The sequence below is a fragment of the Balaenoptera borealis genome (assembly GCF_965194805.1).
Source record: "Balaenoptera borealis genome assembly, chromosome: 1".
NCBI lineage: Eukaryota > Metazoa > Chordata > Mammalia > Artiodactyla > Balaenopteridae > Balaenoptera > Balaenoptera borealis.
This window is the reverse complement of record NC_138860.1, coordinates 16,444,609-16,470,102: the sequence shown is the minus strand read 5'-3', so window position 1 is coordinate 16,470,102 and position 25,494 is coordinate 16,444,609. Positions and strand designations below refer to the sequence as shown.

General features: G+C 38.8%; 1 protein-coding gene and 1 long non-coding RNA gene across 7 annotated transcripts in view; both read right to left on the bottom strand.

The window, feature by feature from the left end:
* Nucleotides 1-25,494, bottom strand: part of LOC309630682 — a 440,591-nt gene that overhangs the window by 147,632 nt on the left and 267,465 nt on the right. The gene's annotated exons all lie outside the window — the stretch shown is intronic.
* Nucleotides 1-25,494, bottom strand: part of LOC309630453 (uncharacterized protein) — a 311,054-nt gene that overhangs the window by 74,817 nt on the left and 210,743 nt on the right. For 3 of the 6 annotated variants that reach the window (XR_014245674.1, XR_014245675.1, XR_014245677.1), the window contains one exon: nt 15,786-16,835. The gene's annotated coding sequence lies outside the window, so the exon portion shown is untranslated. Of the gene's footprint in view, nt 1-15,785; nt 25,481-25,494 lie in introns of those variants that run through there. The other 3 variants (XR_014245678.1, XR_014245680.1, XM_082395759.1) reach the window with 3 other exon arrangements.

Sequence of the window (25,494 nt, the reverse complement as noted above, 5' to 3'; positions counted from 1 at the left end):
CTTGTTTTATCTTCCACGTGACCCTTCAAAATTTTCCCAATTTTTCTTAGTGCTTCTATGTCTGTATTATTTACTCTCAGTCCATTTTGCTTATGTCTTCTTTTGCTCCTGCACTTTCTTTTCCTCTTAAACACATGCAAAAGTATCCCTTAATCCATTTGCAGCAACATGGATGGACCTAGAGATTGTCATACTGAGTGAAGTAAGTCAGACAGAGAAAGAGAAATATCATATGATATCCCTTATATATGGAGTCTAAAAAGAAATGATACAAATGAACTCATTTACAAAACAGAAACACACTCATAGACTTACAGAATGAACTTATGGTTACCAAGGGCAAAGGATGGGGGAAAGGGAGAGTTAGGGAGTTTGGGATCGACATGTACACACTGCTATATTTAAGATGGATAACCAACAAGACCTACTGTATAGCACAGGGAACTCTGCTCAATGTTATGTGGCAGCCTGGATGGGAGGGCAGTTTGAGGGGAGAGTGGATACATGTATATGTATGGCTGAGTCACTGTGCTGTGCACCTGAAACTATCACAACATTGTTTTTTGTTTGTTTGTTTTTAAAAGCTTTTTAAAATTATTTAATTAATTAATTTATTTATTTATTTTTGGCTGCGTTGGGTCTTTGTTGCTGCACATGGGCTTTCTCTAGTTGTGGCGAGCAGGGGCTGCTCTTCGTTGCAGTGCGCAGGCTTCTCATTGCGGTGGCTTCTCTTGTTGCAGAGCACGGGCTCTAGGCACGTGGGCTTCGGTAGTTATCACAACATTGTTAATCGGCTATACCCCAATATAAAATAAAAAGTTTAACAAAAGTATTCCTTACTCAATCAATCAATCAATCAATCACTGCTTTCAGGATTGTTTCTTACCATCTATATGGGACTTTCTCATACCCAATATCCCTTAATGCTTATGTATGAAGTTGATTGGTGAGCAGATCAGTGAACTATGCAACGTGATTTAGACAGAAAACTGTGCAAGAGCAAGAATTGTGCCGGACTTCCTGTTGATGGCTAAGCATATGGCAGGATCTGGCAGACAGAAGACGTTCAATAAATGTTTGTTATACTATTTATCTCCACTCCCAGTGCCTGCCTCTTTGAGTCAACCATCTTCATTTTGGTCATCAAGCAAAAGGGAGCTGGGGTCTCCATGTTCAGCATATTTTCAATGAATGACCCATTTTTAGTAAGGACTTCCATCCTTGCCTTGTGGAATGGTGTTCCAAGATGCAGAGTCTCTCTGGGTGGGGATTTTAGAGAATGGCCCTTATGTCTTCTTCTTGGGTTGGGGAAGGATTGTTGCCTGTCTGGGGGAAGGGATCTGCTGGTCGAATTGCTCCTTAGAGAAATTTTCAACAAATTCTCTTTTTATCACCCCCATCTAGCACTCCTGACTCTGAGTTACTTGTTGCCTCTAATTCTTGAGGTAGGGTTTTCAGGTAAAATCAGACATTGTCTTAGCTGTCCTTATGACAGGCTCAGGCTTCAGCTTCCTTGGGTCTGACAAGTCAATGGCCACTTCTCCATCCATTTTCCAGTTTCCAAAATATTGATTCCCGTTTCCTCCTGAACCTTCTCTCTCATTTTCTTTGTCTGTGCAGATTTATGCCTTTTTTCTTTCTTCATTGTCACTTTGGTATAGTTTCAGAAGGAAGCTAAAATAAACAGGTGTGTTTATATAATAGATCTTCTTTTATTTCATATTTGACTTGGAAAACATAGGAACTAAATCTGCTAAGTAATATGCATCATCCTTCCAGGTAATTTTTTTTTTGTCAAATGCAAACTGTGATGTGAAATAATGAGATTGGCTTTCTGATGTGGTTCATAATCCACCTCCAAAGGTAATTTTTAAAAAATCAGTTTCAAAATATTTTGAGCAATGGCTGCCTGCTTAGTATAAGCGTCCAACCTCCAAGGGGACTGCTTTGTAGGGGACAACACTCCTCTAGATATTTTAATTCTGGTTTTGTCTAAAAGTCAATTTTTTCCCTTGCTCAGGAGCCCAGGGGTGAGTTCCTTGGTGGTACGGTTCACCCGTCAGAGGTCAGACCCTAGGAAGAAGCTCTTGCAGGTCCTGAAAGTTGACTCAAGACAGTTTGGCTGGACAATTCTGGGGTCTTCAGTACCTGGAGCATGGTCTAGAGGGAGGGGCGTGGATACCTCACCTGGGGTAGGGGGTGGCCAGAGCAGGAAGGAAGGAGCCTTTCACCTAAATCCTGGGGTGTTTCTGCTCCTCCATGCCTGGAGCAGTGTGTGACAGTACTAAGCATTTCACTGGATGCGATAAAAATGAGATGCAATCTGATTTCTCTTGCAACATGATTTCAAAGCCTTGGAGTATGATCCTTAGTGAGGCACGTATTATTTTAATCTTTATATAGAGAGAAACACAGAAAGACAGAAAGACCAGGGGCTGGCTCCAGCTCATACAGGCATGTCACTAGGCAAACTCCCTGGCTCTTTGGACCTTTATTTAGCATGCCGAGGCAGCCAGATAGCTCAGGATGCTCTGAGAAACAGTTTAGGGCTTCCCTGGTGGTGCAGTGGCTAAGAATCCACCTGCCAATGTAGGGGACACGGGTTCAAGCCCTGGTCCGGGAGGATCCCACATGCCGCGGAGCAACTAAGCCCGTGTGCCATGGCTACTGAGCCTGCGCTCTAGAGCCCGCCAGCCACAACTACTGAGCCCGCATGCCACAACTACTGAAGCCTGCACACCTAGAGCCCATGCTCTGCAACAAGAGAAGCCACCACAATGAGAAGCCCGCGCACCACAACCAAGAGTAGCCCCCGCTCGCCGCAACTAGAGAAAGCCTGCACGCAGCAACAAAGACCCAATGCAGCCATAAATAAATAAATTAATTACTTAATAAAAAAAAAAAAAACCAAAAACAGTTTAGACTCAGATTCCTGAGAAAGGCCCTGCATGACTTGAACCTGTGTGGAAAAATTCTGACAGTAAACACACCTATAAGTACTGATGAATGTCAATTGGTTTCAGAACACCCAGCCTCTGTAAGAACTTGGAAGCTTTTTCAGACTCAATTCAGCTTATTTTACATTTCTGCAGCATATAAATTCCAGCCAGAGGCAGCATTAAGCAAGTCTTGCCTCCTGAGGTAAGAAGGATTAGAAAAGTCTGCTCAGTCCAGGGCTCTAGCTGAAGGACTGTACTACCTGGCTTCAGAGTGAGTATAGATAAACTTCTGCCTGGTGGTGGCCCGCCGGCTACTCGGTCAACAGCCATAAGACTGTCCCTGGGGGCCCTGGGTGGTGGCACGCTCAAGGGAAATGAAGGGCTTTTTGTTATTCTCTAACTCAACTCCTGGAGAGGGTCCCCCTCATTGATGTCAGCTCACTTCACATCTAAGTTTTATTCTCAGTTGCAATCTTTCCCTACACATTTCTCTAGGTATTAGTCTAGGCAAAGCTGGGGGGAGAGGGATCCAAAACAGCAACAATGAAACGCCTCTGCAGAGCAACACAGAGACAAGACAGCATGGACACAGGGTCACTGCCCCGGAGAAAGTGTACCGTATTCTAAGACTGGGTACTTACTCCGAGACCAGACATTACATGTTGGGCTTCCTGATGGAAGCAACTTGGGTGCATTATTTAGGGCTTTGGCATCACATTGACTCTGATTCCATCCTGAGTCTTCCCCTCACTAGCTGATGCCTTTGGGAAAAATACCTAAACTCCCAAAGCTTCTATCTCCTCTTCTGTAAAATGCCAAGTATAGATACCTTCATAGCAGGGTTCTCTTTTTTTTAATTTCTTAAAATTTATTATTATTATTATTTTTTGGCCATGCTGTGTGGCTCACGGGATCTTAGTTCCCTGACCAGAGATCAAACTGGTGCCCTCGGCAGTGAAACTAGATGGTTGAGTACACAACAAAATAATAAATGAGTTCCCTAAGAGGAGGGCATTTCACCTGTTTGTTTACTGCTTATAATCTCAACACTTAGAACAGTGACGGGTACATAGCAAGTGCTCAATAAGTATTTATTCAATAAATGAACATAGAAGAGTAACTAGCAGTCATTGGTAAATAATAAAAAAGTTCTTTATCTGACTTTTATTTGAAGTTTATGATGCCACTATTGTGTGTGTTTATATAACCCTCATAGATCAGTACCATGACTATATTAAGAATTCAGTCATTCCTCTTTCCTGCAAATGATGACATCAAGGTTCAATATAGTTGAAAGTCCAGTTGAATTTTAATATAGCACAATTTTCATTTGCACTGTGATTTTTAGGTCTGTAGCAGATATCACGGAGAGCTTTTTGAGCAATTTCATCAGCATTGCCTGTGACTTGTATGCAGTAAATGAAAGACGGTGAATTACATTACAGTCCGCTTTGTGGTGCGATGGAAAGAGCATGCGCTTTAGTCTCTGATGACTGGATCCCACTGGCTGTATCACATGGGGCCCATGCGATGTTAGGAAGTCACTTAACCTCTCTCTGAGTCTCACTTTTTAAATGTGTAAAATGAGAATAATAGTACTCATCTGGCATAGCTCCCAGAATCACTGGGAAGAAAGAATGAAATATGTGGGATGTAAGCTAATATTCTTATCGTCTCTCCTACTGGGTAGGAGTGGTATGAAGTGTAGATGAAGGTCAGTGCGATCTACAGTTGGGGAAGGGAGAACACTGAAGACCCTTTTGATAAGGAAGCCTGGTGACCGGTGTTGAGAGGTGGCTTTAGTACAAGGAACTTTTAAGCAGTTGTCAAAAAAGGAGGCAAGGTCTGAGGCTGTCCAGAAGGCAGAAAAGCAAATTATCGGTGACACGCTATGGAAACAACTGCAAATACGGCCTTTGCCGTGTGGGGTGACCAGGACTCCCTGGTGGTGTTCCCCCAGTCCTCATGCCAGTGACTTCACGTAACCACCTCTGGACAGCCTCCTCTCCGTGTTGTCACTACAAGGCTTAATATTTATTTAGCAACTACTGGTAGCAGGTGCTGTATTAGATTGCTGGGGCTGCAGTAGCAAATTACCACAGGCAGGGTGGCTGAAACAACAGAAATTTATTTTCTCGCAATTCTGGACCCTAGAAGTCGAGGTCAAGGATTTGGCAGGTCATGCTCTTTGTCTTTTAGATGACTGTGTTCTCCTCTCTCTGTCTTCACATGGTCTTTCCTTTGCAAGTGTCTGTACCCTAATTTCCTCTGCTTATAAGGACACTATTTGTCTTGGATGAGGGCCCACCCAAATGAACTCAGTTCAACTTAACTACCTCTTTAAAAAACCTTATCTCCAAATACAGTCACATTCTGGGGTGTCAGGGGTTAGAACTTCAACATATGAGTTTGGTGAGTGGGGCACAATTCAGCCTGTAATATTGTGATTTAGATAAGAAATATGTATTTGGTCTTTACCCCTGTTTCTGGGACAGAGCTCCTAAAACACTGGGAATTTCCTAAACGATGAGAACAATTAAAATATCTTTTGTCATGTTAATGAGGTGACTAGTGCAATGCCCCTAGGTCACCTAAGGATAGGGGATGGTCACCAGAGGAACCAACCATGTGATGAGAAGGTTGGAACTTTCAGTCCTCCCTCAGCCTTCCCTCCCACACCCAGGGAAGGGAAAGGCTCTAGAGTTCAGTCCCCTTTGGCTGATGATTTAATCAGTCATGCCTATGTAATGAAGCCTCTCTAAAACCCCCAAAGAACGGGGTTCAGAGAGCCTACGGGTTGGTGAATACTTGGAGATGTGGGGAAGAGTGGTGTGCTCAGAGACAGCATGGAAACTCCCCACCCTTTCCCATACCTTGCCCTATGCATCTCTTCCATCTGGCTGTTCCCGAGTTATATCCTTTTAAAATAAACTGGTGACCTAGTAAGTAAAATGTTTCTCTGAGTTCTGTGAAGCACTCCAGCAAATTAATCAAACCCCAAGGAGGGGGTAGCTGGAGCCTCTTGTCTCTAACTTATGGGTCAGAAGCCCAGGTGATAACGTGCGTGGGCTTTGTAACTGGCCTCTCAAGAAGGAGCAGTGGGGAGGGGCTCTGAGCCTTTACCCTGTGGAATCCGATGCCATCTCTGGGTAAAAAGTGTTAGAACTGAGTTGAATTGTTGGATACCCAGCTTGGATATCCAAGATTTGCTTGGTGGTACAGGGCAGGGGGAACACCCCAAAACACACCTTCCCACACGCTGGAACTGGTGACCAGAACTTTTACAGCCCATATCGAGTGCTTTACCCCATGTTCCAAGATCAACTTTCTTTACCTCAATTTAAAAATTTGGGAATGGGAGGATGAATTAGTTGCCCAAAGTTGCAACTGATTCTAAATGCTGAATCTAAATTCTAAATGCTGAATTTAAATTCAAGTTGCATGGACTCCACTGTTTCACGCTGGTAACCAACTAAGAGAGTCTCCATTGCATTCAAGGCACTGACTGTATAGATTGAAGACCACTTGATATAAATAATGACTCCTTAGACTTCCTATTTGCATTTTCAAGCAACTGCTCTGATTTCTGAGCTAGGCAGGATTAGAATCTTGTCACCAATATCTTTTCCTGCAAATCTCTGCCCTGCTCATGGATATGGTTACTCTATCTTAACCTCTTCTTCTGGCCCCCATCCTTTACCCCAAATTTCCCATTATCTTAGCAAAGACAACTTGGAATCTTTTTTATGGTAAGTGTTTTTAAGGAACGTATTCCATTTCTCTCTTGTATGAATCCATTTCTCTCTTGTATGAACCCATTTCTATTCCTGTTCTTCCTTTATTTTAAGGGACATGGAAACTGTATTGCTCACAATGTCCTCTCTTCTGGTGCAAGTCTGAAAATTTTCTTTCATTATCATTTATATACTGTACTTAGCAGAGCCAAAAATACACAAAGACCAAGGCCAGACTTGTAACACCCATTAACATGAATACTAACATTGGACAAATAAGAGGCAGTAAATGAATGTCAGTGAGCTATAAAATACATGATAGTGAAACAGTCCTTTCAGCCACCTTTTATAGACAGAAGCTGGCCACCAGAAGATGTATAGGCCTAATAAATCAATGGGAAGGAATTTCAAATGGATAAATCAATACTTAAGCAGTCAGAGAATCCTACAGGTGTATGACAATGACCCATTGGGATCTTTAAACCTCAGCCAGAAGATTTAGTCAAGATAGTCTATAATGATAGATTAACTGAAATGATAAATACCTCTGTGGAGGAAGCTTGTATTGTTTGCATTTTTCTCCAAACCACCCTTTACATAATGGCAATATAAACTGAGTTTTTAAAATATGAAAGAATGGTTTCCTAAGAGAGTACAGTTGTAAATCCATACACCTGGGGCGGGTCGCCAAGGAATAAGGTCATTTGCATAAGTACTTTCAGGTGTGACTAGTTCGCTACAAAATTAAGCCAGTTAGCATTTGCATTTTACAGATGTGCAATCATGTACTGGCCGTGGCTGAGAACGTATACTTATCCCTTCTTTCTGGAACATACCATGGCAACATATGTAAAAATACTAATAGCATTTCACTGGCTATTTTATCTCTAGGAAGCTAACCTAAGAAAGCAATGTGATGTTGATAAAGATGTTCACTTCATTGTTATTTATAATGTAAAGGATCAGAATATCTTCCTAAATGTCCATCGGTAAGAGAGTACTTAACAATGATACATCCATAAAAAATATTAATATGCATATAGTAAAGAGATACTGTCAAGTAAATTTAATAATATGAGAAAATGCTTACAATTTAAAGAAAGATTTAAAAACAGGTTATGAGACTATACTTTATACATGATATGATCATAATTATGTTTTTAAATTATTAGAAGATACATCAATTAAAATATAATCCTTGAGTTGTCTGTCTTCATATTTTCCTATATTTTTCCAAGTTTTCTATAAGAATCTGAATTAGTTTTATAATCAGAAAAAACCCTTATTTTAGTTCTTTTCCATTGATCTCTTAATTCCACTTCAGAGACTCTATCTTAAAGATATACTCAAAAATATTTTTTAAAAACCATTAAATCAAAAAACATGATTGCCAATGTGAGAAAATAAAAACTTCCTAAATGTCTGACAGTAGGTTGAGTAAAAAGATTATAATATAGTTACATGATAAGATATTAGAAAGCTACTAAAATTATAATTTTGTGAGCTTTTGACAATACAAACCATATATATTAATGTTAAGTAAACAATTACTATATAATATTGTATATATGGTATAAATAGTCATAATTGTAAAAACAAATGTTCCAAAATGCTAACTGTGGTTTAATCTTCGAATGGTAAAACTATCAAGGTATATTTATTTTTATTACTTTATTTTTCAAATGTTCAAACGCATATGTATCAAACATTTATAACTGGATACTAATAAATGAACTTCTATCATTTAAAAACCTTTCCCTGGGGCTTCGCTGGTGGTGCAGTGGTTGGGAATTCGCCTGCCAGTGCAGGGGACACGGGTTCGAGCCCTGGTCCCGGAGGATCCCACATGCTGCAAATCAGCTGGGCCCGTGCGCCACGGCTACTGAGCCTGTGCTCTGGAGCCCGCGGGCCACAACTACTGAGCCCACGTGCCACAACTGCTGAAGCCCGTGCGCCTGGAGCCCATGCTCCGAAACGGGAGAGGCCACCGCAGTGAGAAGCCCGTGCACCGCAACGAAGAGCAGCCCCGGCTCGCCGCAACTAGAGAAAGTCCACGCACGGCAACGAAGATCCAACGCAACTAAAAATAAGTAATATATAAAACTTAAAAAAAATTTAAAAAAATAAAAATAAAAACCTTTCTTTGGGTATTAGTCCACTGTTTGGCATTGTCTTTCCTGCATAAATCACACCCGTAATGTACTCTCCAAGACTTACATTTCATTGAAAATGATAAAAACTTAAAGACAATTGTGATGCAGTCTGATTGTAGAAAACTTCTAGATTTTCATAATTTTCCCCACTCTTTTAATGTTATCTTTCCTCCTTTTTAATCTACATTTTTCGTGACTTGCCTTCATTAAGTCTTCTAAAGAATTAACTTAGTTTTTTTTTTAAGAAAGAACTCTTTCTGTCACTAATATTTAATCCATTTTCATAATATTTAATTACTTTCTGTTGATAACGTCAAGTTCAACTTGTATAACACAGGTTTGGGAACAGACACGACTAACTCTTGGTAAGCATCCGACTCAGCTGGGAAGTGAAGATGCTGTGGTATAGCAGAGAGTAGCTCAAGCCTTTATGGAGATCAGGTGCGGTGGGCAACAGCATGTTTACAGGGAAGCAGGGAGCATGAATTAAATTGGCCACTGAAGGGGCATGCTCATTGAATGTTTAGTCCCAGTGCTAGATACTATATGATAGGATACTATATGATATTACACTATGTATTAATACTGTAGATACTATAAAGATGGCTAAGACTCTGTTTAGTTATCATCTCCCATTGACACCTGAGGTCAGGCTGAAGCCCCTTCATTTGCTCACTCCTATGACTGAGCAACATATGTGAGCCTCCTCTGAGACTATTTTAAATTTAAGAATGAAATTGGAAATAAATGAAGAGATGCTCACCTAATTAGTCATTAGAGAAATACAAATTAAAACCCAGTGAGATACCACTATCCACCTGTTAAGATAATTACATTTTTTAAAAACCTGACAATGTCAAATGCTGGTGAGGATGTGTAACTACTGGAATTTTCAGACATTGCTAGTGGGAATGCAAAATGGTACAGCTGCTTTGGAAAACAGTTGGCAGTTTTATACAAAATTAAGCATATACTTACTATATGACTCAGCAAGTCCACTCCTAGGTATTTTATGGAAGAGAAATAGAAATGTAAGTCTATATGAAAATATGTATTTAAATGTTTGTAGTGACTTTATTCATAGCAGTCCCAAATCAATACAATTATCCATCATCTGTGAGTGGATAAACAAGCTGTGGTATATCCATACAACAGAATACTACTCTGATCTTAAAAGGAAAGAATTACTGATACATGAATATCAAATGAATTATACTAAGTGAAGGAAGCCAGACTCAAGTAAGGGCCGACTTATGTGACATTCTAGAAGAGGTGAACCATCAGAACATTGATCTGGTTTCCTGGGGTTTCAACAGGAGATGGAAGAAGAGACAGACAGAGACAGAGACAGAGAGACAGAGAGACAGAGAAGGAGAGGGAGAGAGAGGAGGGGGAGAGAGATCTGAATTGGTGTCCCATTAATTGCAGCAATTTTTCTACTTCAGGTTCATCTATCAATAAAATGATGCTTAAGACTAAACTCTACATTCCTTTTAGAGTCCTAAATGAGCCTCAAGGGAATATGGGAAGCATACTTGTTTTATAACCAGGGAGGCTGAGTTACACTTCATCCAAGAAACTACGTAGGATGTAGCTTTAATCTCTTTTTTAGGGGAGAAATTAATGGCCTAGTCTTTTAGAGCGTGAATAACTAAGAAAGTTTTGAATTTCTAGGCTCTTTGGAGGGTTGGGTCTGATAGGTTAAATACTGACTAAATAAAGGGTAAAAGTTACAGAGTTACTAATAGGCTGATTAAAGACTCCATGGTTACTAAATAAATTTAATTTTGCCAGGTGAATTTTAGACATATATTTTATTACTAGACAAGTAACTAATACTAGTATTTTAATTTTTTTTTAAAACTTAAAAAGTGTAATTACTAAAGTCATCCTGAATGTATTCTCATTGTAAAAAAAATCTAAAGATGTAGAGATCATCTTCTCGACCTCACCCCACCAACTGAGTCTGGTTTGCAGAGGCTACCACTGTTAGCAGGTGATCGTGTATCGTTCTAGGTTGCCCTTTGCGTTTTCAAATACATGTTTGTATTTGTGAGTGCATTATTTAATATTTATGTACCCTTTTACTTCTTTTTACGTAAATGTATACATTTATACAAATGCATATGTAAGTCTGTTTTGTTTATGTCTCTTAATATTGATGATATTGAGCAGGATGCATTGTTACCCAACACACTTGTAACCGTTGACAATGTGCTGTGGATGTATTTCTATCACTGTACATAGATTTCTCCCATTCTTTTAAACTATGAATAGTTTTTTATAGTGTGGTTATATTATAATTTTTATTTGTAAGTTACTAGTTTTGTCTGAAAAATTAGTATGTGAACATGATAAAACAAATTTCAAACAGTACAAAATGTAAGTGATGGAAAGGGAGTCTTCCTCTCACTCCAGACCCTGATAGATTTATAGTCTTCTTATCAGATCCCTGTGTAAACATGCAAAGGCATCCCATGAATATATAATAATATATATATACACACACACATAAACATATATATATATCCACACATATATGGATGTGATATGTTTTATATATATATATATATATATATATATATATATTTATATATATATATATATATATGTATCCGCGGTATACTTCCTTTTCTGTGAAAAATACTTGTGTGTGTATATGTATGTGTAGTGTGTAGGGTATCACATATATTATATAAATATATAGTTTATTGTATAAATATAACAAAGATTATATATAATCCTTTTGAAAACTAGAGTATACACTATACCTTCTGAACTTTGTTTTCATTAGTAATGTATCTTGCAACTTGTTCGATATTAGCACACATAGATACATCTCATTCTTTCATACAACTACATAATATTTTCATACAGATATATCAACATTTATTCTATTCTCTTCCAATGAATGGACATATGTGGTGTTCCCCATCTTCTTTTATAACATGTAACATTCCAGTGACTTTTTTGAAATTACAATGTTGCATATGTGAATAAAAATTCCTAGAGGGGCCATAATTTATGCACCCATTCTCCTACTGACATTTGGTTAATTCCAATATTTTATTATAAAAGTGCTCCAGCATACATCCCTCCACATAGTTCTTAGTGTACATGTATGCCTATTGCTTTAGGGAAAATATCAGAGTTGGAATTGTGGAAGCTTCATTAAAATTTAATTTAAATAGATACTTTCAATTTGTCCTCCAAAAAAACTCTATTGCTCCCACCAACAGGAAATGAACAAGATTTACCCATACACTTGCCATCACATAAAATATTTTTTGATAACTTGATGAATGGAAAAAAATGATCTTTAATGATAGTTTTCATTTTAATCTTCCTAACTTCTGATGCGTTTGAACATGTTTTCATGTGTTTATGTTATTTGGAATTTTATTTTCTGTAAGTCATTTGTTCCTGTACTTAGACTAAGTTTTAGTGAGTTGTTTGCTTTTTGTTGCTACATAGAAATTCTTCACATATTTTGGATATTGTTACTCTGTATTCTGTGTACATTGTAAATATGTTTTCCCAGCTTTGCTATGATTTCTTTTAACACAGAGGTTTTAAGATTTTGATTTAGTCAAATTCACCCACTTTTTCCTTTATAGATTTTTATTTTATGTCTTGTTTAAGAATGTCTTCTGTACATTCTCCTCCTTTATTTACTTCTAACACTTTTCTTTTTAACTGTTACTGCTTTAATCCATCTGTAACTTATTTTTGTGGGTCATGTGAGGTAGTGATCTAACTTTTTTTAAATGGACAGCTAATCTTCCAACACAATTTGTTGATATACACTTTCCACATTGACCTAAAATTCTACCACTATTATATATTTCCACGCATACATGTATCTGTTTCTGAATTCCCTCTGCTGTTTCATTGATCTATATTTTCCTGAACCAATACCAATGGTGTTGTAATTACTAAGCTTTTAAAAAATATTCTGAAATCGGCTGCATGTCTTTACACTAACAATAAAGTATCAGAAAAGGAATGTAAAAAAAATACCTTTTAAAATTGCACCCCCAAAAATAAAATATTTAGGAATAAACCTGACCAAGGAGGTGAAAAACTTGTACACTGAGAACTATAAAACGTTAATAAAGGAAATTGAAGATGATTCAAAGAAATGGAAAGATATACCATGCTCTTGGATTGGAAGAATTAATATTGTTAAAATGGCCATACTACCCAAAGCAATCTACAGATTCAGTGCGACCCCTATCAAATTACCCATGACATTTTCCACAGAACTAGAACAAATAATCCTAAAATTTATATGGAACCATAAAAGATCCAGACTTGCTAAAGCAATCCTGAAGAAAAAGAACAAAGCAGTAGGCATAACAATCCCAGACTTCAGACAATACTACAAAGTTACAGTAATCATAACAGCATGGTATTGGCACAAAAGCAGACATATGGATGAATGGAACAGAAATAGAGAGCCCAGAAATAAATCCATACACCTACAGTCAATTAATCTTTGACAAAGGAGGCAAGAATATACAATGGAAAAAAGACAGTCTCTTCAGCCAGTGGTGCTGGGAAAGTTGGACAGCTGCATGTAAATCAATGAAGTTAGGACACACCCTCACACCATACACAAAAATAAACTCAAAATGGTTTAAAGACTTAACATAAGACATGACACCATAAAACTCCTGGAAGAGATCACAGGCAAAACATTCTCCGACATAAATCGTACCAATGTTTTCTTAGGTCGGTCTCCCAAGGCAATAGAAATAAACACAAAAATAAACAAATGGAACCTAATCAAACTTACAAGCTTTTGCACAGAAAAGGAAACCATAAACAAAACGAAAAGACAACCTACAGACTGGGAGAAAATATTTGCAAGTGATGCGACCAACACGGGCTTAATTTCCAAAATATACAAACAGCTCATACAACTCAACAACAAAAGAATGAACAACCCAATTGAAAAATGGGCAGAAGACCTAAATAGACATTTCTCCAGAGAAGAAATACAAATGGCCAATAGGCACATGAAAAGATGCTTAACGTTGTTAATTATTAGAGAAATACAAATCAAAACTACAATGAGGTACCACCTCATACTGGTCAGAATGGCCATCATTAAAATGTCTACAAATAATAAATGCTGGAGAGGGTCTGGAGAAAAAAGGAATGCTCCTACACTGTTGGTGGGAATGTAAATTGATACAGCCATTATGGAGAACAGTATGGAAGTTCCTCAGAAAACTAAAAATAGAATTACCATATGATCCAGCAACCCCACTCCTGGGCATATATCCAGACAACACTATAATTCAAAAAGATACTTGCACCCCTATGTTCATAGCAGCAGTGTTCACAATAGCCAAGACATGGAAACAACCTAAATGTTCATCGACAGATGAATGGATAAAGAAGATGTGGTACATATATACAATGGAATACTACTCAGCCATAAAAAAGAAGGAAATAATGCCATTTGCAGCAATATGGATGCAACTCGAGATTATCATACTAAGAGAAGTAAGTCAGACAGAGAAAGACAAATACCATATGATGTCACTTATATGTGGATTGTAAAATATGACACAAATGAACCTATCTATGAAACAGAAACAGACTCAGGGAGATAGAGAACAGACTAGTGGTTGCCAATGGGGAGGGAGTTGGGGATGGATGGAGTGGGAGGTTGGGGTCAGCAGACGTAAGCTATTAAATACAGAATGGATAAACAACGAGGTCCTACTGTATAGCACAGGGAACTATATTCAATATCCTATGATAAACCATAATGGAAAAGAATATAAAAAAATGAATCTATCACTTTGCTGTACTGCAGACATTAACACAACATTGTAAATCAACTATACTTCAATAAAAAATTTAATAAAAAATATTCTGAGATCAGGTAAAAGAAGTTGCTGCCCTTTCCCTCCAAAATATTCTACTTAAAAAATTCTTGGTTTTTCTTTTGCATTTTCTCTCTTTCATATGAATTAGAGTTAACCTATCAAATATCATTTAACAAACCCTATTGATATATTAATTGGAGTTGCCTTGGATTAAAGGAATAATTACAGAGAGTACTGTCAGCATTTAAACAGCAAATTATTCCACATAATCGTAATTTTTAAGAATGTGGGTAAAGAATTTCCATATTAGTTGAGGAAAAATATATGATCAGGTTTATACTTGTATTCTTTCATTTTGTACTCCATCTTTCAGTAAACTTTTCAACACAGGTCTACATGCTTCTCACCCATAATATCCACTGAGTAGGAATCAATTATAATGCAACTTTATTTTCAACTAGAAATGAGTCTGGGAAAACAGACATTTGTAACTACCAGTTCAAAACTGGTCTACTTTTCCTTGTTGCTCCAGTGCTTAACAAAATATCTGTATTATCTGGGAGTTGAACTCAAAGACATATGTTTTCCCAGCCTTGTACCGGAAAAACATATTAATCTAGACTTCACTATTTTAGGATTTGGTGGTAATTCAGCTTTAGCTGGACAGATGATTCACTTTTGCCCTACTTAATAAGAAAGGTTTACTTAGCAAATTAATAGTGTAAATAGACAGTGAGCATGTTTAAGCTACTTGGAACACTGTTTTTAAGGGCTTTAGCAAATTAATTTTATGCAAATAGTGTTGTTAATGCTATTGCCGCTGATCTGTTCATTAAAGCCAGAGGGAGCCAACTTTATTTTGGCAATTAGTTTAAGTTACTCTATGTATTAAAAAGCACTAAACCGCATTTCTCTTAAAATGTACTATAAATTTAGACTTTTCATGAATTTAGACTTTCCCCCGTGACGTAGTATGAAATGAAGAGCTCGGAATTTTGTCTTTGGTGGTTGGGGGGAGCTGGCACTGCTGGGAACTATTAACATAAAGTATCACAAGTCCTTTGACTTCAGGAAAAATGTATTTGGTCAGCTCATACCTGTAATTCAAAGACTCACCTGGCGGGAAGAGTATTGTTGTCCCTCTGACCGAAAGAAGCAAGGAGACTGCGTTGGTCTGTCTTTCAAAGACAGAGAAGAATTGCCATGACTTAATCAGACAATGATGCGCCCTGATCCATTATCAAATGTCAGGCTGCTGTTGCAGTCAACTTCTTTCCCTGTTCCAGAAACGCCATGTTGTCTGATAGTGTTTGGAACGAGAGACATAGCAGGTGGCGACTATCGATGTGACCTTTTGGGTTATCTCCAGGACACTGAGTGCATTTAAAGGGATAAAGTTGACATTTGTGGTTATGATCATTCATAGTCTTGTCATCTGTCCATTGATCTAAGACACTGGTTACATCAATGTCTAGAAGCCCAGTGATAAATGTGACATCTGACTGATCGGCCAAAGCTCCAGTGAATTTTGCCATTTATTATTATAATTATTGTTGAGTCAATTTTTCTTTCCCCATTTATGGGGGTGTAGGGTAGTGAGCTGTCAAAAAGAAAGACACAGCTGCCTAATGTCACGGCAAGCTATAGGCAATATTTTTATGTAGAAAAAGGTTGTCTTTCAGCACCCATACCTGCTTCCTTTTCTATTTCCTCCATAACACAATTTTTCAAATGATTAAACTTATGATATTTTTTTGGTGGGGAGGTCACATTGTACCAGATGCTTTATATACTTTATTTTCTTTTTATTCCCAGGTGTATTTGTTACCTATTGCTGTGTAACAAATTATCCCCAGTTTAGTGGCTTTAAACAACAAACATTTATTACTAACCTGTGTCTGTGGTCAGGAATCCTGATGCAGCTGAATGGACACCTCTGCCCAGGATTCCTCAAAAGACTGCAGTCAAGATGTCAGCCCAGAAGCTCTGACAAGGCTCTACTCCAGGGGACAGCTTGGGGCAGATCTGTTTCCAGACTCACTCACATGGCTGTTGGCAGCCTCTGCTCCTTCCTGACTGTTGGCTGGAGACATCGGTTCCTCACCACATGGGCCTCTCCACAGGGTAGCTCACAAGAAGACAGCTGGCTTCCCTTACAGCAGTGAGCTAGCAAGAGAATGAGAGTTCAAGTTGGAGATGGGAGCCACAGTCTCTGTAACCTAAACTCAGGAGTGACAACCCCTAACTTTGTGAGAAGTGAATCACTAGGTCCAGCCCACACTCAAGAGAAGGGATCATGTAAAATTGAATACCATGAGGCAAGGCTCATTCAGGACCATTTTAGAGGCTGCCTTCAACGCTAGGGTAAATGGATAAGGTAGGTATCACATAGGTGTTTTAGAGATAAGGCATCTGAGATTTCCAGCTACTTGTGTAAGAACACATAGCTAATATTCTGGAACAGAGATTTGAATCAGATCATTCTGCTGCTCTCCATGCCTTTAATCACTTCGTAATACTGCCTCTCCACATTAGGGACATACTACACATCCTCAGGTGTGCCAGAAAACAAGTCCTGCTTGTCTCAGGAAAAAGATAAAATAAACACATTCTGGCTGCTAAGACTTACTCCCAGGACCAAAGTACTAAAGTTTTAAAATCAAACCTTCAGGAGTTTGGGGTTAACATATATACACTACTATATGTAAAATAGATAATCAACAAAGAACTACTGTATAGCACAGGGAACTCTACTCAATATTCTGTCATAACTTAAATGGGAAAAGAATCTGAAAAAGAATGAATATATGTATATGTAATATAACTGAAACACTTTTCTGTACACCGGCCAGAAACTAACACAACATTGTAAATCAACTATACCCCAATATAAATTAAAAATTAAATTTAAAAAAATTAAAAAATTAAATCAAATCAAACCTTCAGAGTTTAACATAACTGACTTTGCTCCACCACTGGCTTTATCACTCACTAGCTCTGTGATTTTTACTCATGATTCTTAATATCTCTGATCTTCATTTTTTTCTAATATACCAAACTAAAATAAAATCACCTGTTTCATAGAACTCTTTAAGATCAAAGGAGATAATATGTGTAAATGATACCTAATTTATACCTAATATAGATACGTTAATATATATATATATGCCTAGTGTATAATTGGTTCTCAAATAGTTTCCTTGTTCCCCATACCCCACCCTACTGCGATCATTCAACAGACGGAAACATTAGTATTTTCTTTAAACAAAGGAGCTTTTCTTGAGCTATAAAAATCACTTAGATGGCTACCATTGTCTATGCATACCTTCAAACCTTTAAAGACATTCCATTCCGTTGGTGAGAATTTTAAACTTCTTTACCGAAAACCTTCTCTCACAGTTGGAGACATACGCTAAGGCACCAGGATGGAAGAGAGTTGGAGACTGTACTAGCATCAGCTGGGTCATATATAAGGGTTGGTGCCTATGGAGGAGAAAGGTGTTCTAGATGAGAAATTAATCTTAATTTTAGTGTTGTTTTTGTCTCCCTCTCCCCCATGTATCTCCAAATTGAATCCCATGAATTGAATACCCCTGCAGTTAAGACAGAAACACATGTCCTACCCCATCCCGTACTTTTCTCATGTCTACCCCAGTCTACTGTTATACTGAATTCTTCTGATTCTTACTGAACCCGTAAAATCCAGTTCTTTGTGATAACAACTCTGCTATCCCCAATGTCACAAATCATTCCAAAGTCCAGACTCACAAAACACCAAAGGTGTGGAAGTGAATGAATATAGAGGAGCAATTTCTGTTTCCTCTCTGTATATACTTTTTGTGAGCACAGACATTTCTTGGAGATATTTTGTTACCAAACATTTGATAAAGTGTATTTCGTTCTGCGGCTTATCTAAAAATGAGAATGTTGTTGGTGCTGGATGGTTTCACACACCTAAGTGTTAGGAGATTAGCTGCAATGTATCCTTGGGCAGCATATGATCATTGATTTTTTTCTTAAGCTGGTTTTTCAGGAGAAATGGTGGTCGGCTCCATTGTCCCCACCGACTTATGGACAACAGACACCCTGTGCGTTTTTAAATGGGACTTGAGTACTAACTCATGTCTTCTTCAAACTGTCATGAATGCAACACTAATTGAATCAGATTAACTGACATTTATAAAGCAACTACTATGTGAAAAGCTCTGGGCTAAATATTTTCATCTGTATTATTTAATACTCACATCAACCCTATGAATTATTATTATCATTATCATTTTTTAAATTCAGGGGATAAGCTTAAGGAGATTAAATAATTTCCCCAAGGTTATGTGGATAGTAATTTACAGAGCCAAGATTAGAACTTATATCTTCTGACTCCAAGTAAAATGCTCTTTCTATTCTATGTCAGACTTGGAAAGTGTGGCCCCATTTTTTAATGTTTCCCGTTAATTACATAGGAAAAGTATATTTCATATGACATTGATTCTTCATTCATATTCCAAGGAAGTCCTTTTAGAAGTCTTATTGTTTTGCAGGACAGCAATAGGAACTTCTATTTTAAATTTCAAGTACTCTGCCAATTTCCTTACCCAAATTGCCTGCCATTAGAACCACAAGATTAGCATTCAAGGGTGAAGCGTTCTCTAGGATTGGAACCAGTCATGGCTGGGAAAAAGAAAACATAGCCAACTCTTGAATAACTAAGATAAGAGGGGATAGGGATGGTGTGCATAAGTGAAGTCTGTAATGAATCCTAATTAAAAAAAAAAAATTTAACTACTAGTTTCAAGCGTTTTCTTAAAAAAAAATTTGTTTCCTCAGTTCCACTAAGAAGAAGCAAAATTAAATATTATATACGTTAGAATGAGGTTCAGCTCTGGTGAAGAGTACACCCAAAATGGTGAGTTAAACAGTTAATTTCTCTCTCATATAAAAACAATCTGGAGATGGCCAGCTCAGGAGCGAGATGGTGGCTCCAGGTCATCAAGACCCAGCCTTCCCTTGGAAGCTATACTGCAGCATCCCTAGCGTGTGGCCTTTGTGCCTCTGTCTAAGATGGCTCTGGGCAACAACCATCAGAGACACATTTCAAGCAGCAGGATGAAAGACAAGAGGGGTAGAACTTTACCTTCCTTGTAAAGAGACTTCCCAGAAATCTCACAGGACACTGCCCCCTATACCAAGGTGAGCAGCGTTAACCCCATGGGAAGCTGGGAAATGTAGTTTTAAATGAAGGTACCAATATGTCTGACTGAAAATAAAGGTCCCATTAATTTGAGAGAGAAACCGAGGATATATCATTAGTGGCAATGAAAAAATCTACCTTAGAATTTCATCTACTTTTAATTTCAAGGGGTACACAAAATTAATGATGTCTGATGAAGTGATCAAAAAGCTGGCAATCAGAAGGAGGTGCCTCAAAGACAATGTGTGTATCACCTCCTGGATAACCAAAAATAGAATGCAAACTCCCCATATTTAATAACTTTCACTATTGGAAAGTGTGGAGATAAAATTTTGCATAGAACAAGGACAGCCAAACCTGATGATCCAATAGACTTTGGCAATAAGAGATCTATGTAGGAGAGAGGGATCATTTCCCCGATGAAAACCTCAAAATTCTGTCCCCAAACATCTCAGCTTTCAGTACAAGCCTATATGGGCTGGGCGTACACTAATTTACTGAAGCTAGGTTTGAATCTACTCAGTCTTCAATCTATCTGTTGGTGTAATGAAAATTTGTTACCTGCTATATAAATTAGTACTTGCTTCAGTTGTCCAAAACCTATCTCTGTCAAGTTTCAAGTGCCCCTCTTTTGCGCCACTACCTAATGTTCTAGGCTGTAGTGAATCAGGTTTGGCTCTTTCTAGTTCGTTTGTGAGGAAAAAGTCATGTACTGCCTCGCCCCACCCTGATACTTCACCCAGTCCTAGTGGGTCCTGGCATTCCCTTTCCCAAAGGAAAAGAGCATGTCTCCATTATTTTTTTTTAAATGCCCTCATTATCCCCAAACCAATCCCTCTTCCTTTCTTCATCAGTGTTTCTTTCCTGCTCCAACCGCTTTTTTTCCCCTCACTGACAATACCCTGACCACCACAGAAACTAGCAGTAATAGAATATCTGCTTGAATATAAGCATTCAAGACTTAACACTTACTAGTTTTTCTTGTCTTGGCTCAGCAGTACCTATGTGACATTTTATCTCCCTGGGCTTCGGTTAACTCAACTGTAAAATGAACGAGCTTGGGTTACATCGTTCCTACGATCCCTTCCAGACCAGGAAAATTCAAGGATCCTGTGGCTCTACTGGCATAGCATCTGATAAAAATGTTGTCAGGAAATCCCATTCTTCTAACCTCAAAGTAGTGAACAGATACGTCTATTCCTAAAAGTGACACAGAGGCTCCACCTGCCCTCTGCTAACTGCTAATGGAAACCCAATTGTCTAGCCACCTTGCGGCCCTAAAGGGTGAAAAGAAATTGCTCCATGGTTGGACTTACACATAATCAATTCTCAATTAGCTGAACCAGGAAGGTATAATGGCATGGATAAATACGGAATACAATTAATTAAAAATCACTCATATTTAGTTTCGGTAGTGTTGCACATTTTGTGGAGCACCGATTTCTGCATAATTTCATATTCTTCTGTCAAAAAATTACACATCTGTATATTCTGATGCATCAAGAAAAGAACTCAAGCTGGAAGAAACTAGCCAAGAAATGGCGGTAATTAATCCTCATGCAGGTAACTGAGAATGTAACTTTATCTACCATATTCTATCAAAAAGGACTTGGAGCGGTTGACCAAACTATATAGGACACCATGTATTTAAGAATTTATCTTATTCTGTTTAAACAAAACCTCGTGCCAGGACAACTGACACATTCAGTGAGGTGTATTTGTCTTTGGGAAGTTTGCAACTAGTCAAGACGGACTCTTAGTATGTGCAAAACTTTTACAAATAAGGATAATAACAGCTCCCCTGCTGTATCAATAAATCACCACAGCTCCTATGTGAGGGACTGACAGCAGCTGTCAGTTCAGAGTTTCTTTGAAATGCCTTATAAATACCATCTAAAGAGCCAGATTGTTCTTTAACTGCCTTGTTATCCTAATGAAATCACTCTGCTTGCTAATCTTTGCTCCAGACACCACCAAGGTTGGGCCAAGGAAGCCCCATCTCCCCAAATGACTCTAAACACCAAGTTTGGATGACAGATTCATGATTGGATCTGCCTCCCCATTAATTTATTTGCAGGAGACACCTGTGCCAGTAACCTCGTTAGGGCTTGGAGCTTGTCCCTAGAAAGGCATGCCTTTCCTCTCACTGAACCCGCTTCCCATAATTCTTAATTACTCTCTATTGCCTGGTGGGGAAAAGGCACATGACATGGAAAATTTTATAGGGTCTAATCATTAACCAGCTCTGTTCTTGTGTGGAGTTCGAGTATTAGAGAAAAATGGTCTGTCTCAATCCCCCTAGCTACTTTCGAAAGCATTGGCCAAAGGAATTTTCCACGTGCATTTTCTGCTTGAGAGCCGCTCCCTCAAAGATAACAGCAAACGCTTTCAGAGCCCTTAAATTTGTGTCAGGTGCTGCTCAAAGCCCTTCACGTAGAATTCATTTGATTCCCCAGCAACTCCATGAGGGAAAATATTGTTATTATTCTAATTTTACAGATAAGAAAACTGAGTCACAGGGAAGTGTCACTTGGCCAGGTGGTAGAGCCAGGATTCACAGCCAAGGCATCTGGCTCTTATAATCATGCCCTTCCTCCTTTAGTAAAGAGACTTCATGAAAGAGAAAAACAACTTGTGAACATAGCCTTCTTGTTTTTGAACATTTACCCAAGCCATATTGGGGATAAAGGGAGCTCTGAGATATCCCTCCAGCATCACAAAACCAAACTGATCAGCAGTAAATATTCCAACTTAATTCCAGCACCTGAAAGTCTGTTTTATGTATTAGCTCTTGCCCTCCAGTCCTGTGGTTCCCAAACTTGGTTGCACAGTGGAATCACCTGGAAAGCTTTAAAGAATCCTGAATCCCATTCCCCCTATCCCCCACTCTTCTGTCTACCTCTAGCTCTATTTATGTGTCTCTATCACCTACCTGTAGCTCTGTCTGTCTCTATTATTTATCTCTATGCATTATTCATCTATCTATCTGTCTACCTATCTATTATGTATCATGACACACCGTCAGACCATGGTAATGCTATGAACCAAACTAAAAACAGGAAAAAGAATAGGGCTTGATGGAGGAAGGTGTCATTTTAAAGAGGGTGTCGCTTCTGAGGGGGTGACGTTTGAGCAGAACTTTAATTGAAGTGAGGCAGCAAGCCTTGCCGGTATCTGGCAGAGTTAATGTTCCAGGCAGAAGAACGAGTGCAAAGGCCCTGAGATGGGATGATACAAGCTTACTTTGAAGAAGAGCAAGGAGCTCAGGGAGGTTCGAGTGCACTTGAGTGAGGTGGAGACCGGGAGGGAGGATGAGATTGAAGAGGTGGCCAGACACTGGATCATGGGAGGCCTTGCAGATCATGGTGAGGAGCCTGGATTTTATTCTGAGTGTATAGGAGCCCTTGGACTTTATCGAGCAGGCGAGTAGCATGACCTTACTTCCATTATAGAAAGATCACTCTGTCCGTGTGTGTGGGAGATGAACTGGGAAGAGCAAATATAGAAGATGGGGACTAATGAGGAGGTGTATGTGGTGGCCCATGAGAAAGAGGCTGTTGACTTAGGTGGGGGGGGGGTGAGAGGTGAAGGAGGGAGAAAGGATACGGGACTTGTTGACAGATTGGACACGGGGTGAGAGGGAAAATGGGGGGTTAAAGATGGCTCCTAGGGCATATGCCTGGAAAACTGGATAATATTTACAGAGGTTAAAAAAAAAAAAAGAAGACCGGAGAGAGGAGGATGATGGAGTGGGACCGGGAATCAAGAGTTCTGTTTAAGACACAGTAAGTGTGGTTTTCCTTTTAGACATCCAAGTGGGACTGTCAAGTGGAGAGTTTAATAATCAAGTCTGGAGCTCACGAAAGAAGTCAAGCATGGAGATAGAAATCTGGAATTCATCAGCATACAAATAGGTGATTTCTGAACTCTTTACAAGCCTCCTAAAGCACATTTAAAAAAATATATTCACTGCTGAACTATTTTGCTAATGTATATTTCTAAGTGCTTTAATCAAACTTAAATGTGACCCAAAACATTATGAATCATCTGTAGGCACCTAGATTCTCCTAGTTCCATCCCAACTTTGAAGTAAATATATTTCCCATTCAAGTTGCAACCCATTTTTTTCCATGTCAACTTCAAATTCTTTCCTTATCTCCTCTTATCTTTACTAGACTATTCCCGCTCCTTCCAAGTGGAATGATTTCGGAAGGGGATTTTCTTTTACAAAGACACTAAAATTCTTCTGTGTGAGTTGAGCTATGAATGCCTGGGGATCGGGGTGGTTCAGTGAACTAATAACTGCCTCCTCACCTCTGGGATCCACGTTCTAATATAGCCTTTGATTAAAGTGGCTCTAAATCATTCTGATTATCATTGCCCTTATTATAAAGTGCGCACCACTCTAATTTGTGTCAAGATACTTTAAGAAGTTTTTTATCATTCATGCAACTGCCTGCCCATGAAATGCTCATTAGATTTGCTCTCTTACATCTTCTACATCTGAGTGCATATATGTGAATGGCCCGATGAGAGAGAGGGATTTGGCCGCCATTTGTTTAATGAACAGCCTGTAAGTGGAAATGTACCTACTCCTCAAAATAGTCAAGGACCGTCTCTGCTTGACTATTTCCTCCTTCTCTTCCTCCTTTTCCTCCTCCTCTTCTCTTTTTTTTTTTTCCTGCATGAGGTATATTAAGTTGCTCTATGTTTTATTGCTAAAAAGGAAGCTCAAGAAACAGAAACTGACAACTATCTACCATTCCAATTCATTTCTAGACTATTTTCAAATTTGACCCAATCTTTGAGAGGAAGCAAAGATGTTGATGACAGATGAAAGACTGAAATTAATTCTAACTGAAATGAAAAATTATAGATATAGAGGTAAAGTCTTACACTGAGATTCAAAGATCAATGACATGAATGGAGCAAATAGGTGGAGTCTTGCTTGATAACTCTGAAAATATTTGGTGGGGGACATTAATTGGCCCAAGCTCTAAATGGGCTAATAGCATTGGAAAGCAGCTAGATAGCACCAAGAAACAAGCTTCATTAAGGAAAGCACAGTGCTCAGATCAAGGGATGCAAATGTCCATTTGGCCAAACTACATCTGGACTTTACTGGTACCACAAAACACTGACAAAATAGAATCACTGAATGAAAAATGATGATAGTAGTAAACAGTACTGCAAATCACATCATGTAAAAGTGGATGTCTTCAGCCTGTGGATGAAGTAGCAGTAGGGGTGGGGGACTTGGGGGAAGTTGGAGTGTGACAGTTGTCTTTACATATGTGAAGGACCATGCACAGAAGATGGCTTTGCCTCTGTTCAATCTCATCGTAGAGGACAGACCTAGAGACAAGGAGAAGAGGATGCACGGCTGTGGTGCTTAACCCCAGCTGCCCCTCACAATCATCTGTAGAGTTTTTAAGATGAAGATTCCTGGGCCTGGTTCTGATGAACCTAAGGGCAGGACAGGAATAAAGACGCAGACGTAGAGAATGGACTTGAGGACACGGGGAGGGGGAAGGGTAAGCTGGGACAAAGTGAGAGAGTAGCACTGACATATATACACTACCAAATGTAAAATAGACAGCTAGTGGGAAGCAGCTGCAGAGCACAGGGAGATCAGCT